The sequence below is a fragment of the Taudactylus pleione genome, unplaced genomic scaffold, assembly GCF_031769625.1.
Source record: "Taudactylus pleione unplaced genomic scaffold, aTauple2 ptg000066l, whole genome shotgun sequence".
Lineage (NCBI taxonomy): Eukaryota > Metazoa > Chordata > Amphibia > Anura > Myobatrachidae > Taudactylus > Taudactylus pleione.
In genome coordinates this window covers 1,951,654-1,968,948 of record NW_028284468.1, presented here as the reverse complement: position 1 = coordinate 1,968,948, position 17,295 = coordinate 1,951,654, and the positions used below count along the sequence as shown (strand labels likewise).

Here is a 17,295-nt window from a genome sequence, read left to right as displayed (position 1 = left end):
AATATGCGTTAAACATAAAAATCTTTATGATTCCTGACGAAAATCATAAAGATTGAAACGTTGAACGCATATTGATGTGCATGTTTCTGTATTTTCAACATGCTCTGAGTGCCACACCTCTGGATCTCTCTCTCTCTCTCTCTCTCTCTCTCTCTCTATCTCTCTCTCTCTCTATATATATATATACAGTATATAATAAAGTACAAATTCTTGACACTGGGCTATATGAATATCAACTGCTGCCGGTGCCCTCCTTCATAAATAACAGGTATACATGCAAGCGGCGGCACTCAAGCATAAATCAGAAATAAACACACGGGAGATCCGTATCAAGTCAACGTTTCAATTCAAATAACGATTTTTCATCAGGACGAACAACAAGTAAAAGTGACTTACCTATATACATCCCCACACCAAAGACACCCAATGTGCATACCAACTCCGTCTCTCTGAACAGACCCCGTCAGCGTCCGCGCGGCTCTCCGTCGCTGCCGTATGACATCAGTCTGTCAGAGCCCGGTTGCTGGGAAACCTGAATACACAAAAATGAATGAAAATTAAAAAGACATAAACGACATCGTAGTGTCAACAGTAAAAGCAGGGATGTATAACAGCACAGTAGTATTATCCTTAAGGCACATATTATGGTCTGCATACCATCAATGTATTGTTGGGAAATAGATCGTGCATTACCAGCTAACTAACATATACTATATGCAAAGTATCAAAAACCCATAAATTATACCTAATGGGATCCTAAATGAATAAAAAGCCCTAACAAAGCAATATTCATAAAAAATGTGGGATACTGATTAAATATATAATATATATATGCTACGTAAGTCAACGGTCTCAGAAAAAACAATTCAGAACCAATTGTTCATTGAGACCCTTAGGACTAAGGGTCCCCAATTCATGGATCCAGCGTGTCTCCTTTTGCAACAATATTTTCAATCGATCTCCACCCCGTAAGGATTCCTGTACAGTGTCAATCATTTTGTACCTCAGTGATGATAGGTTATGCTTTTTATCACGAAAATGCTTTGCTACCGGTTGATCACACGTTCTGCCTTCTAAGGCCAAACATATAGCACTCCTATGCAGCGCCATACGCTCTTTAAATTGGCGCATTGTTTTACCTATATAAAGAAATCCGCAAGGACAACGGATAAAATAAATCACACATTTCGAAGTACAAGTAAAAATATGATGAATCTTAATCTTCTTCCCAGTAAGAGGATGCGGAAATGTGTCTCCAACTTCTAGGAAACTGCATGTTGTGCACCCCAGGCATCGATAGTTGCCTGCTTTTTTAGTTAGAAAATGCAGTACAGATGTTTTTTTATTATCCCAACCGGAGATATCCGTTCTCACGACCCAATCCTTGATATTTTTGGCACGTTTATAACAAGGTAATAAAGTAGCCTCTTTTAATAATGGCAGGTCAGGTTCATTATTAATTAAGGGCCAGTAATTTTTAGCAGCTCTCGTGATCGCAGAACTTGCTGTGGAGAAGTGATTAATCCAGATGATAGAATTCTTCTTTGTTGAGTCACTTTTTTTAGTAAGTAAGTTCTCTCTTTATATTTCCATAGCCTTGTTCCTTGCAGCAATCACAGAAGTCCTGGAATAGCCCATTTGTAGAAAACGGTTCTGCATTATATCAAGTTGCTTTATTACATCCATGTCATCATCACAAATCCTGCGTACCCTCAAACACTGTGAGTATGGTAATCCTTTTTTAAGTGCCAATGGATGATGACTAGCTGCAGACAAGAGGGAATTGCAATCTGTGGGTTTATGATAAATGGATGTAATCAATTTTCCTTCCTTTTGTTGTATCAATACATCCAGAAAATGCACACTTTCCTCACTTACTTCGTATGTAAATTTGATGTCTGCATCCAGCCCATTAGGTCCTTAAATTCAGCCTTGGTACCTGTCCAGATCACAAAAATGTCATCTATATACCTTTTGAAGAAAAGGAGTTTAGCCGCACTTTCCAGAAAAAATAAAATCTCTTTCCAAAGAAAACATAAAGGCATTCGAGTAGGCTGGAGCTACACATGAGCCCATAGCGCAACCTTGTAGTTGCATAAAGAATTCTCCATTAAAAATGAAAAAGTTCCTTGTCAAAACCAACTTAAGTAAGTCTAAAAAGAAATCAATATCTGGTCCTACATAATTCAGATTGTTAGTCAATAATCTTTTCATGGCATCGAAAAACCCCTTGTGTGGGGAATACTCGTGTATAAACTTACAACATCGATGGTTGCCATACAGAAATTAGGAGGTAAGTATTGTAATTTTTTGAGCTCATTAATGAACATTGTGGTATCCCTTAAATAGGTTCTTTCATCCTGTATAACAGGCAGCAGATATACAACCTCTGGGAAGGCCGATAATCTCGGCAAGGGATTCGTTGTACTACGTGATATCCAAATATTTGGATGTATATCTGCAGCCTGTTATACAGGACGCTGACGGGGTCTGTTCAGAGAGACGGAGTTGGTCTGCACATTGGGTGTCTTTGGTGTGGGGATGTATATAGGTAAGTCACTTTTACTTGTTGTTCGTCCTGATGAAAATTCGTTATTTGAATTGAAACGTTGACTTGATACGGATCTCCCGTGTGTGTATTTCTGACTCCATGGTCTTGAAAAAATTAGTAAACAACATTTATGGGCCGTATTCAATTAGTTTCGCACCCACGGAGAAGTTTTGCCTGCCCGACTTTTTGCCAACATTGTGTGTTTTGGATGTGGAGACTGATCGTGCCTGTCCCTGCTATTTGCCGTATTCAAGTACAAAACACTCGAAAACGGCAAGCGGCAAATACAGAAGAGGCGGAAAGTGCTGTCAGAATTGGGGAAATCAGCCTGAACCCCCCAAAAAGATGCACTAACATTGAGGATCAATGTAGATGTGTCCGATTAGTCCTAATAAAATGGTTTGGGATACTTAAGTTGTTTCAATAGCTTCTTATTAGCGTCTTTGCACAAGTGGTGAAGAATAGCATAAAGCAGTATTTTTTGGAGATAATAAGTAGTCCTGTCAAATTTGGAGTACTTGAAAATGGGTGCTAGCATATTTTAATGTCTCTAAAGTGATGTTTAAAAAAAGTGAAAAACACACCTGAAGCATGCACCTGCACTCTGAAAAACAACTGACTCATCCTTGCAGACCCCCAAGAAATCTATTTCGTTAGTTTTTTTGCTTGTCCCCCCACTTCGTGCTTTTTTGGGGTGTTCTCAAATTTTTTACCAGGATTTTTTGACTCAGTCCTTTGGGGGTCTGTTCCAAGGGTTCTGAGTGGTTCCCCCATGTTTTCACCCCCAAAATAAAAATATTGCACTTCTTTTCTCCTGCTATTCTTAGCCGAATCTTTTTCGCCTAGTACATTGCATTGACTTTCCGCATAGGCGAAAACCGTCTGGAATTGAATTTGGAGATAAGTTCCGACCAGGCACAAAAGTCGCAATCGCCAATACTTTTTCGCGGCAAACGGCTTTTCGCTTCTAATTGAATACGGCCCAATGTCAGGTTCAGGTTCATCGTTTTAGTTTTCTGACTTTTATCAAGAACAACACAGAACATACCTTAAATAGCCTAACATCCAAGTGTCATGGTGCAGGCCCACATGGGACCTCCGTGCACACCTGCCACACTGTGATTACAACAGCGCAACCTAGTGGCTCCATGGGAAAAAACAATTTGTACAACATGAAAAATTAAAGTGAAAGTGCAACCAACACCAGACCAATAACAGCGACAATGAATGCAACTGCTACTGTATATTCAATTGATGAACATAATGAAGGAAATGAAAATAAAAATTAAAAAAAGCATCCAACAGGGTAATCCAGAAAACCTGCTCATGTAAAAAGTTGCAAAAACCAAATGGGAGTGGAAAGGAGGCAACAAATAACTATGATATTGGTCAAACAAAAAAAAAGGAGGAATAACAGAGCACATATACCAAAGCCTGTATTTGGCTGGAAAAATAGCACAATTTTGCCCTATAATATCCCTTTTACACCAAAGTCCCGGGTCTGACCCAGGATTTGGAACACGTTTCCAACCCGGATCAAACCCGGGACAGACCCCCTTTTACACTGAGGCGCCGCAGCATTCACACCAGAGCCGGGTTAGCACTGACCCGGCTCTCCGGCGCAGGTGAGCAGCGCTTCTTACCCTCCTTCCCCCTCCGCGACCCCCTTACCTTACTCCGAAGTGGTCCGGAGGCACGGAGGGCGGGTGGGGTGCGCTGCTCCGATCTGGTCGGCCCGGCAGTGGACGCTTGGAGATTATGTAATCTTTTATTGGGAAAGAAAAAGGAGTTGATGATAATGGGCGCACAAGTGAAGTGAATAACAAGATAAAATTTAACTTTTAATGGTTATTACCTAAAATGAATATCCCCAATAAGGGGCAATATACAGTGAAATATAAAGTTTAAAAGATTGATATCAAACCAAACACACATATAAATAAAAGAAAGGCAGATCCACTGATGTGTTGTTGTGCAATATCTACTAATATCCAAACATATATTGTATTGGAGGGAATCCTTAAATACAGTAATTACTAGTATCAATTAATTCCTCTCCATTATGGATGCTATAATACATATGCGGCAAAACACTTTCTCCTTAACCTCGGATTGTTAAATTTGAATTAGCATACATTGTATTTAACATGTCATACTTAATAATTCGTTATTGTAATAATGACAGATCATAGCCTTGATATTATTAAACTTATCCAGTAAATATGACATGTACTATAATGAGTGTGCCACAGAAATAGATTACTATCATCTGTGCATCACTTCACGTTTATCGTAGTGTTACTGCTTACACCTCTTGGTTGGTGCCAATATATCAGGGTGTTGTGTCTCACATCAATAAGGTATCTCTTGTTATACTATTATCATAATCCTTCAATTGGAGTAATACCTATATTGCTGTAATAAAGTGATTGTTTCCCAAGTATCAGCAATTTGCTGCTGTTACTAATTGTATTACACCCAAATGAAAGACACCGACAGCTTTATATACTGTCTTGTTAACTTTTATTATAGGCTGGTTATAATCCAGTGTTCCACTTTATTGAGAATTAATGTGGATCTTAAGCAAATATATGACACTTAGTGCTGTGAATGTCTTTTATTTAAAATGTAACATAATTAATAGCAGCAAACTACTGACACCATTGTGGACTGGATTATAACCAGCCTATAATAAAAGTTAACAAAAGTTAACGCGTTCACGTGCATCAACCCAGGATTTTTAAATTGGTGTAAAAGGGGTATAAGAGATATGCCCAAATAAGTCATGTATGACTGTCAAAAATCCAAAACCAGCATAGGGTACCATGAAAACACTGTTATGAGTCATGAAGGTCTTCCCTTGTGGTCTTCCATCCAGATACTGACCAGGCCCAACGCTGCTTATCTTCCAAGATCAGACAAGATTGGGCATATCCAGTGTGGTGAGGCTGTCAGTACAGTGGATCGTCAACTTATCATGTGACCTGGCCTAACTGGTAGAGAACATGTCTCAGAGAAACAATAGGTTTATCTATATATATACTGTATGTATATATATATATATATATATATACTGTATGTATATATATATATATATATATATATATATACATACCCTGTGACGTAGACCACTCCACTCCACTGCTATAGAGGAGTGTGGAGGTAATATTTTTCTTATGAACTATTGTCAGCACTCTTCAGACCTGTCATGTGAAGATGAAGGATGTGTAACAAGTGAGGTTGGCACAAATGTGCTGTGGTGGAAGAGAGGTGTGTCAGAGACAAGGGAGGGGTGGGGCAAAGCACTCCCAGGGCCAGATTAAGACCTTTAGAGGTCCTAAGCACTTAAATGATTTTCATGCACCCATAAATATTTTGCTCCCCAAAAAACCCCCAATGAAAAGTTATCTCCAAAACTCTGGCCAAAGCCTTTACAAACCTCCAAATTTGGAGAAAAGCCCCCATCTGGCAACACTGTACTGAGCACCGCTGCACTCAGTGGACGACTGAACGGGACAACCGACAAAGACCAAGACAAGAACGATCATGTGAGCCTCGGTGGTCCGTGTGGCAGTTTACCAGTTACCAGATTCTAATTTTGTTGTATTACCAAGATGAATGTATATCATTAACCTCTATTATTACTATTTTATTATTATTTTTATTATTGTATATAGCCCCTTTTTGTGGGACCTGGCTCAGCTGCACCATTTGCAGTTTTGCAGCATATGGTCTATGGTAAATCCGGCAATGGGAAATTTCTGTGGTTCCCCCTTTCCCTTGATGCTTAAAGGTTAATCCAGCCCTGAGCACACCCTTTTGAAATGTGATCATGTCCCTTACACTGTTGCACGCACATTTATTACAATAGGGACTTTCACAATGTTGAGAACATCACAATAACAAAGCTGTTCCTCTTTTATCCTTAGTAAAACTATGTATTTTCAGTGATTAAGCAGGTTTATTTATTTTATTAGATTCCCTTCATATAAATATAATTACCTAAAGGGCCCAAAAAAGTGATTTGCTCTCCTGACCTAGACTGATGTAAAGCACTGCCTAACATGATGATCCTATATTATAATAATAATAATACATGCCTCTTCCATTTTAGAGATACAGTATACAAAAAATCAGGGCCCGATTCAGACCCGCTCGCTAGATGCGTTCAAACGCAGCCGTCAGCTGCCATAGTATATGAATCCCGCGATCGCACAGCAAGATATTAGCACACCCAGGGCCAGCGCTACCATTAGGCAGCTTTAAGCAGCTGCCTAGGGGCGCCGGCCACTGGAGAGCGCCGCTGAGTCCACAAACGAAGGATGTCTCTTTCAGTCCCGGCCGGGACTACTGATGACCAAGGCAGATGCAGGTATGTGTAGGTAGTGGGGTGCTTGTGTGTGTTAATGGGTCCAGACAGGCTTAGTGTGTGTGGGGATGGTGATGGTTTTATTGACAGGGTTAGTGTATATGTGGGTTTAATGAGAGCTGGCAGGGTGAGGTGTATACAGTATGTGTGCGTGTGGAGGGGGGTTAATGGGTGCTGACAGGGGCGTATCTATAATGGGTGCAGGGTATGTGGGGAACACGGGCCCCTGGGTCCAGGGGGGCCCCGCACTGCACACCCTGCACCCATAATATTACTTACCTCTCCAGAGTCCCACGTCGGCGTGGGGGTCCGGCGCTGTAAAACGACTGGAAAATGGCCGCGACTGGCATTTTCCCGTAATTTGCGCATACGCAGTACAGAGAAAATGGCCAGTGCATCCATTATAGAATCTGGGCACACTCTAGTACCCAGAGTCTATAACTCCGGCGCTGGCCGCACACAGCTCAGTGCGCTGCCGGGCGGAGAGGAGGGGGCCCATGTCGGAGACTGCACACGGTCCCCCTCCTCTCTAGAAATGCCCCTGGTTGCTGACATATATTGGGGCGTGGATGTGTGGTATTAATATATATTGGAGCATGGATGTGTGGCATAATGTATTGGGGCACTGTTGTATGGCATATAAATAATTTGGGGCACATGTGTAGCATATATATTAGGGGCATTGTGTAGCAGAATGCATGGCTATGTGGCATATAATACATTTAGTGCACAGCTGTGTGGCATATTATGTATTGGAGGCATTGATGTGTGGCATAATTATGCATTGGAGATACAGCTGTGTGGCATATAATGAATTTGTGCACAGATGTATGTATGACATATCAATTGTGGCAGTGTTATGAGGCACAGTATGATTTTGGGGCTCTGCTGTGTGGCATATTAGTTGGGCATATATTATGAATTTGGGACACTACTGTGTGGCATATTATAAATTGGGGTCACTAATATGTGGCATAGTATGAATTGGAGGGAACAGGGGTAGTGGATGAAATGCTGCCTAGGGCATCCAGACACCTTGCACCGGCCCTGAGCACGCCCACTATGTGTTGGCGTGCGATTGCGGTATGTATTTAGACGCCCACCAGCCTGTCACAAGATGCCCACTTTCCCTTAGTAACACATGTCATCTCCAGGAAGTGTATTAAACAATCGGTAACATCGAGTAACATCGAACCCATACACAGCACTTGTGGCTGACCATACCCTACCGCAAGCACTGCGAGTGCTTCAGTGTGTAATTCAGTCATGTGACGTGTAAGCTGCATCTTAATTATGCACGCTCTTGAAACAGCTTTCAGACGCACAGACACGCCTGTGTTCGTGCCACCACACCCGTTTCCATCGACCACCCCCTGTCAACACTCACAAATGGTTCGTCCTGTCACTCATTCTAGCGAGGCATCTATGTACAAGGGATGATCGATTCGCGATCGCATGGACTTGTTCGCGCACGCACACTGCGTCTTATACGCATGCGCACATTGCAAACATCGGCAAGCTAAGTGTGAATGCAGCCTAGCAAACGGGTCTGAATCAGGCCCTCAGTCCCTTAGCTCTACATGTCTTATGCGATCCAGTGTCCTGGCATCAGATAACTGATGACATGATCCTTGAGGGTCTCCATATTTGATACATAGGATGGGTTGGCGATTGTTAAATTAAGGATTATAATTTACTGTTCATGCAGAGATCATATGGTCTGGAAACCACCTGTTTGCTTAGCAATAAAGCCAATGTCATCCTCATGCAACAGAGGTTCAACCAGATAAAACATAGGGCCTGATTCAGACCCACTCGCGAGCGGCTGTCCGCTCGCAAGTGGGTCGATGTTCTGGACTGAGCATGCGCACGACGGAGGGAGCTTCGTCGTGCGCATGCGCCAGACGCGACGAGCGAAGGAAAGTCCTTCGCTCATTTTGTCTGATCAAAGGGGGCGTGCTGTCGATGTTGATTGACAGCACGCCCCCTTTGGTAGGCGTGCCGGGGGCGTGCCTCCCTGACGGGGCCGTTCCCACGGGAACGCCTCCCGTCAGAAGCCGGCCCACTGACATCACTAGTGATGTCAGTGGGAGTGATTTTGGCTCTGATAGAGCCAAAATCACTCCGGAGCTTGCGGTTGAAAACCTCAACCGCAGGCTCCGGCTCGCAGTTTCGATGGTCGCGATGGTCAAGACCATCGCGTCCATCAAACTGCACGCTCGTATAGCCTGTGGGTGGTGACACACAGCTATACGAGCGTCCAGGAGGACGCTCCATTTTCATGGAGGCCGGCCCTCATTCAGAGCGTGCGCTCTGCTCAGAGCGTACGGCTCTGAATGAGGGCCATAGGCTGGATGTACTAAAGAAAAAATGTGGTAAAACCCTGTTTTTTTTTTTTTTTTACTGCATTTTCATATGTACTAAGCCACAACCACCCTATTTTCGATGCAGAGGGTAATGCCAGGTTTTTCTGGTGTTACCCTATAGAAGCCTTCTTACTGCGTCCGCTCGTCGCACCTCTCCTGCCGGCTCCCCCACTCACCTCAGCCTCCTGTGTGGCGGCCCATGCTCCTCCTGGGTCCTCCGCCTCCTTATTCTCCTACTCTTCTTCTGGGAGCAGGGAGGAGGTGGATGGGGCCCGGTAATTCCTGCAGAGGTCACCAGCAGGAAGCTCCTGGGGCTCGGAGGGGACGGAGACCCCCTCACCCGGTGTTGGCTGCTTCGCAAAAGGGCATCTCTTACTGCAAGAGCTGTTCTTTGCAATGCTAATTGCATATGTTAGTAGATATGCGATTAATAATTTTTGCGGTGACTGGCGGAATGTACACCGCAAGGTTAGTACATCCCGCCCATAGTAACAGAAGTTTTGGGGCAGGCCAAAATGTGGGTTTCACTTATCAAAAATGTTATAATAATACAATATATTTGGTCATTTGGTACCATTTGCATCAGTAATATGGTTTCATTAAAATTGTTGTCTTACTGAAGATTACTGTCCCCCAGTCTTTTCTTCTAATAGTACCAGTGGTCCTACCATCCTATATGTGTGTCTCCAGCTCCATTGCCTTGGTGTGTCTCCAGCAAATACCTCCCCCCATGTGTCTCCCCAGCATTATACACCTGTGTCTCTCAGAGTCATCTCCCTGCTTTTCTCCAGCATTATCCTTCTGTCTCCCCATTGCAATCATCCTGCATCTCCCCAGCGCCATCCTCCTGCCCTAGCACAGAATAGCCCCCCTCCCCCACAGAAAGATAAGCATCTCCCCTTAACAGAGTGCCCCCCCTCCCCCACACACAGATCATCTTCCCTTAGCACAGAATAGCCCCCCCACCCCCACACACAGATCATTTCCCTTAGCAAAGAATAGCCCCCTACCCCCACACACATATCATCTTCCCTTAGCACAGAATAGTCCCCCTCCCCCACACACAGATTATCTTCCCATAGCACAGAATAGGTCCCCTCCCCACAGACAGATTATCTATCCTTAGCACAGAATAGCCCCCTCCCCAGGGGAGTATCTATAATGGGTGCAGGGTGTGCGGTGCACACCCAATGGCCGTCGCGGCCATTTTTCTGGCGTTTTGGTCATGCGCTGTGAGGAGGTCTCCGGGAAATTGACGGCCGCGTCATTTCACCAGCAATCTGCACATGCACAATAGACCCTGGGCACACTCTAGTGCCCAGAGTCTATTGATTCTGCGGTGGCCAGCCAGCCACATAAGTCAGCTGCCGGCCACCGGAGTGAGAGGAGGGGGCCCGTGACTAGTGATGCACACGGGCCTCCTCCTCTCTAAAGACGACCCCTGCCCCTACCCACATACAGATCATCTTCCCATAGCACAGAATAGCCCCTCTCCCCACAGACAGATCATCTTCCCATAGCACAGAATAGCCCCTCTCCTCACACAAAGATCATCTTCCCATAGCACAGAATAGCCCCTCTCCCCACAGACAGATCATCTTCTCCCCCTAGTACAACAGACCCCCCTCCCTCTCAGACAGTCAGATCATCATTCTCCCCCACACACAGACTAGTACAGAACAGCCCCCCCCCACTCCCCTGAGACAGATCTCCATATCCCTATCAGCCATTCTTTAAAAAAAAAAAAATGTCCTGACTCCTGCAGCAGGTGCTGATGCAATACAATCAGACTCACTCAGACTCATTTGTCCGTCTGAGTATCCCAGGCAGCCAGCCCTGATTGTCTCCAGTCCGTCCTCTCTGAAGTTAAACTAAGCCTGTCTGAGTCTCCCAGGCAGCCAGGCCTGATTGTCTCCACTCCATCCCTTGTGAATCCCTCCCTGTCTCCACTCCGTCCCCCAACTGTCTCCACTCCGTCCCTTCGTCCCCCGACTGTCTCCACTCTGTCCCCTGTGAAGTTAAACTAACCAGGCTGGCAGGCAGCAGCTGACAGCGGCCCTGTGATTTACCTGCCGGCAACGGACCCACTCTTCCGCTGTGGTGCTGGAGCAGCTCCCTTCCTGCTGGGTGGGGACTTAAAGCCTCTTTTCCCAATAGAGGCGGGCTGCAGGCAGTTGTACTAGCTGTGACTGGCACCCGGCGGGCTGCCTGTCATGCAAAAAAACTGACAGCCAGGTGACGCGATTCGGGGGGTGGGGCCACAGAGGACAAGCGGCCCAACAGTCCAACCAGCCCACTGGGAATCCGCCCCTGCTTCTGTCAAGCATACATAAATTTACAGATTAGCCTAGCATAAGTATTACTGTTTTTGACTTTGTATACAATGATGACAATGTTTTTTTTTATACCTGAATGCTTCACCATACAGACTCCTTATTGGATTCACCAGGGCAGAAGCACTCTGTACACTGGGGGTGATTTAGCAAGGATCACAATTGCAAAGCTGCACGCAGGCAGCTTTGCGATGACGGCCTTGCTATTGTGCAATGCAGCAGGAGGTGTATGACACCCCCTGCTGCATTTGTGATCCCAGCACTCTGACGGAGGTTGCAGGCTGGGATACCATCGCCACCAATGGTGGACGATAGTCACGATGGTGGATGGAGCCGGGCCGCCAGCCAGCTGAGTAAGCCTCAGCTTACTCAGGCTGGCTGGCTTTGCTCAGTTCCTGGGCTTGCCAGTCCAGGAAAACGGGGCGGACACCCCCCTGTTTCAAGGAATTCAGGCCAACCCCACCCCGCACCACCCCTTAAATGCCTCTACCTGTCAATCAGGCAGAGGCATAGAAGGGTCTGCGTGCGACTATGCAGGACCAATTCTGCACACTCGCAAAATAGGTCCTGCGCACACGCAGATTCCCGATAGTCGGGAATATGCAATCAGCAGTGTACTTGCATGCACTGCTAAATCACGCACACAGTCTGTTACATGCCACTCTCTGCTTACATTATATATATATATATATATATATATATATATACACACACATACTTGCCGACAATCAGCTCCCTCCTTCCGGGAAGGGAGCTGATTGTCGGCTAACAGCGGGGGGCATGCCTGGTCATTGACGGCACATTGAGGGCGGAGCCGGGGGCCAGGCCATGCGATTGCATCATCGTGGCCCCGCCCCCTCTTCACAATGCCGTTATTTTCGGCATTGTGAAGCAGGGGGCGGGGCCACGATGATGCGATTCAGCGCAAATCGCGTCACCCCCCCCCCCGTTGCGGAGGTTTCTAGTTTATTCTGGGGGGAGGTCGGGAGGCTTGCTGGCTGTCGGGAGGCTTGCCTGCCTTTCCAGGGGGCCAGGAGCGGCACCGAAAATGGTGAGGCTCCTGGCCAAATCGGGAGGGTAGGCAAGCATGTATATAAATATATATATATACACACACATATATCTATCTATCTATGTATACAGTATATGCACATACACACACACTCTCTTTCTCGCTTTCTATATATGTACAGTATATATATATATATATATATATATATATATAGAGAGAGAGAGAGAGAGAGAGAGAGAGAGAGAGAGAATGATAGGAGTGGCAAGATCGTGGCCTCTGATAGTGTAGTATGAAAAAACTGTTTTTTGAAAACTTATTACTAGAGTATTACATAATGTGTGTGCCGGTTTCAGAATATCATTTCTCTCATCACAGGCAGGATATTCAATATATCTCCAGTGCACAGTAACCAAATAGTCTTCCAGAATAAATCCACATGTATCTACATGCATAAATAAGACAACAATAATAGCGTAAAATGTAGCATGTACTTATTAACAGTTATGTATAAAGCACACACACATTAGACTGCACTTTGTAGAGAATAGTTCCATCATTTACACCAGTCCCTGTCCCAGTGGAGTTTACAATCTATATGCCCGATCACATACACATACAGTACTAGGGAGTATATTTACTAAAGTCAGAGTTTTTGTTGTGGAGATGTTGCCCATAGCAACCAATCAGATTCTACTTGACATTTAACTAGCACCTTCTACAAGATAATAGCTAGAATCTGATTAGTTGCTATGGGCAACATCTCCCTTTCTAAAAACTCTCACTTTGGTAAATATAGGACTTTTGTTAGCTGCCAAGTAAATTACCAGTATGTTTTTTGAGTATGGGAGGAAACAAATTCCACACAGAGCAGCCATGACCAGAAATTGAACGCATGACCTCAATGCTGTGAGGAAGTAACGCTAACCACTACACCAACACATTCCTTTGTGACCGTTCCAAAACTTCATAAGTGACACTTCCACTGAAATGTCAAAAAAGGAAGAAAAAAGTGCAACAGTGTAAAGCTGGGTACATACATAAAGATTTTCTGTCCAACCATCCAACTAGATGATTGGTTGGAATGAAAATCTGGTAAGGTATGAAAGCAAATGACAATCAGCAATTTGCTCCCAAATGCCGGAAAATGGACAAAAACTGTTGTTTGAACAAATTGTTTAGATCGAACATTTAACAAACTTGTCCGACGACCATTTTCATCTGTTTTCTGGCATTTAGGAGCAAATTGTTGATCATCATTTACTTTCATACGTTACCAGATTTTCATTCCAACCAATCAACTAGTTGGATGGTTGGACAGAAAATCTTTAGGTGTGTATGCATCATTAGACTGGTAATATAGATGAACACAATTGTTTAATAACATGTATCACCTCCTTTTACCATACAACAGTTTCTCAACCACAACCATTTAAGTACCCCCAACAGGTCATGTTTTGTGGATTTTTGTCTGTTTGAACAGGTGGGATAATTACTGACCCAATAAAACAGAATAACTCACATGTGCATGATTACAGTACAGACATCCTCAAAACATGACCTGTTGCTGGTACTTGAAGTTAAGGGAATAAGTACCCCTGCTACAGATCCTACAATTCTCACAGGAACAAATAGGACATAATGACATCATAATGTATTCTCAAAGAAATACCATTTTATTCAAACAACACATGGGGCTAAATGTAATAGAGTGTGTGCCGGTGCAGCTGTGGGAATACATGTTTGCTGCTTTAAAAATACGGGCATACTCGTATGTATTCTCGCAACGGCGCCGGCTTGAAGGGGCTATTACATTTAGCCCATGGTATCTACCCTGACGTAGCAGATGCATACAATCAGCAGGGGTCTGGGTGAGCTGCCTCAAACTCCAACTGTTTTGGAAGGAGATCATTAATCTGGCCTCCCAGACTCTCAATCTACATGACCTGCCTGACCTGAAGTACACCCCCCTCCCCGTCCCTATCCCAGACTGCCCTAATCACTCCTAAAAGTATCCTACCACATTATGAGTGCTGCTGCTGTGAAGTAGCTGTGTTTTGGAAGAACCCACTACACCAGGGGCGTATTAATAATGGGTGTGCGGTGCACACTGGTCCAGGGGGGCCCCACACTGCACCCATATTTTTTAATACTTACCCCTCCGAAGTCCTGCGTCAGCTTTTATTACTGCACAAAACACCTGTAAAACTTTTCCCGCCATTTTGCACATGCGCAGTAGGAAAATCACTGGGAAAGACTCTGGGCATATACTAGTGCCCAGAGTTTACAGCTGCAGTGATGCTGCCGGCTGCCGGGGAGAGAAGAGGGGGCCCCGGACAGGGAATGCACACAGGCCTCCTCCTCTCTTAATATGCTTCTGCGCTACACCCTACTGTCTTCTCAGTTTCAACAGGCTACAACATACAGTATGTACAGTGCCAAATTGCATTGGGGCTGATTCTGTGTTGGAAGCAAAGCAAAGAAAAGCAAGTCACTTTGTATCTGGAAGAAACCATGTTACACTGCAAAGGGAAAATACATTTACTTTTTATATTTTTGCACACAGGGCAAATACTGGCTGCTGTTGCATATAGCCCAGAAATGCAGGACAGCTTTATATTTACACTGCAAGTTATATCACATCCCTCCCAAATGTAAATCTCTATGTACATTTTACATATGCCCCACCTGCAAGACAACTTGGTTTTTCCAAGCTGCAAAGCTACTTTTTTATTGCTTTGCTCCCAACTCAGAATCAGCGTCTACTGTATATGTACATACTGGGAAACACTTCTGCTTCCTGGACCTGTCATAATGGGTGACTCCCCCTGGACTTGTTCTGTTTGTATTTGGTTTAATACAACACTTTCTGCATACATTGTATAATATTAGTATCCAATATTTTCATTTTTTTAACACCCACACCATAGCAATAACAAGCAATGACTCACTGTAAAGAATAATTAAGAAACAATTATTGGGGAACAATAAACATTACATTGTAACAGCACTTTGAAATATACATTAATTAGGAATCATTTGGCTGTGTTTGACAGACATGTACAGACAGGGCTGCCATCAGAAATGGTGGGCCCGGGACTGACAAAATAGGCTGTCCAGCTTTTTTTTCCCCCATCCCCCCCCCGTTAGTAGATCCATTCTCTGCACAACAATGTTTTTCCCGACTCCCCCCTCCCTCGTGATTAAATCCCAGTCTCCGCCCAGCTTTTTTTCCTCCCACTCCACTCCCTCCCCTTCCCCGGTTATTAGATCCAGTCTCTGCCCGCTGTGCACACCTTTTTTTGTCACTTACCTTATTTCCTTGAAGAAGTCTTCGGCTTCTTCTCTGCCTCTTCCCCAGCACTGCAGATGCTCGTCCAGCTCCTCTCGATCCGCGACTCCTCCTACCTCAGGCTCTCCCTCCAGCGGCACGGCGCGACGTAATGACGTCACGTGCGCCGACTTCAAAGCGGCAAACTTTATTGACATACGGGCAGGCGGGTGTTAGTTGGTGGAGGAGCGGCCTGAGCAGGCCCGTTGCCTCTTCCATTTATGGGGACCGGAGTGGCGGCCGGTAGCAGCGGCTTCTGCGGCTGGGCCCCTTTTCTTCAGATCGCAGGGTTAGTTCAGGCTGCAAGCTGTGCAGTGGCGACAGCGGGCAGGAACCAGCGGACCCCCCCTCCTTCAGCCAGGGACCGGGCCCGGGACTCCAGTCCCGGCAGTCCCCCCTGACGGCGGCCCTGTGTACAGACATGTATCATACAGTAGTAATACTTCTTGCAATTAGCCCTAGAGAAACATGGTGACATTCTTTATTGGTTAATTACGTGGGTTTTTATTGCAACCTTTCAAAACCATAAACAGTCTACATGTCTGATAAAAAGAAACACATTAAGGGGCATATGTATCAAATCTTGATGTGAGATAAAATTGTGAGATATATATCTCCAACCAATCAGCTTCTAACTTACATTTTGCAGGCTGTGTTTAAGAAATGATAGTTTGGAGCTGATTGGTTGGTGATATATATTTCACAATTTTATCTCACATCAAGCTTTGATACTTATGCCCCTTAGTTACCAATAAACAGTGACACACTAATTGTACGTATTTCATGCTTTTACCTATGTTTACATCTGTTCATTTTGAAGGCCGGTATACAATCTAGACTACATACTGTAGTTTGAATGTGTTGTTTGCTGTTTAAAACAGGATGCAGTCATGTGACCGGCGGCCTTGCACCGGTCACAATCCCGACGGCAGAATGCCGGCTAGGGATTATTGATAGGCGTTGAAATACAGACACCTATCATAAACCCAATGCCGGAATGTAGAATGACGCGGGACCAAATGAGGTAAGCATGGTCCACGTGTTCTCATAGAGTGAGGGGGGGAGGGTTAGGTTTACCGCACCCCTGGGGGATTTAGGGTTAGGCAACCCCCCGGGAGGGTTAGGGTTTGGCTAGGGGATGGGGGGGGGTCAAGGTTAGGCACCCCCGGGGGAAGGCTAGGTTTAGGCATCCCCCGGGAGGGTTAGGTTTAGGGTGGGGGAGGGGGGGTAGGTTTAGGCACCCCAGGGGGAGGTTATGGATAGGCACCCCTAAAGGAGGATTAGGGTTAGGGGGTGAGAGGGGAGGGTTAGTTAGTCTACTCACCTCCGTCGGGAT

The 17,295-nt window shown here is 44.9% G+C and overlaps 1 protein-coding gene across 4 annotated transcripts in view; it reads left to right on the top strand.

Moving 5' to 3' along the window:
* The window catches only part of LOC148534371 (G protein-coupled receptor 35-like), a 34,564-nt gene that overhangs the window by 8,259 nt on the left and 9,010 nt on the right, over nucleotides 1–17,295 (top strand). The window contains exon 2 of one of the 4 annotated variants that reach the window (XM_088466810.1): nucleotides 1,596–1,721. The exons of 1 other annotated variant lie outside the window; for it this stretch is intronic. The gene's annotated coding sequence lies outside the window, so the exon portion shown is untranslated. Of the gene's footprint in view, nucleotides 1–1,595; nucleotides 1,722–6,037; nucleotides 6,100–6,860; nucleotides 6,924–17,295 lie in introns of those variants that run through there. 2 more of the 4 variants (XM_088466814.1, XM_088466813.1) reach the window with 2 other exon arrangements.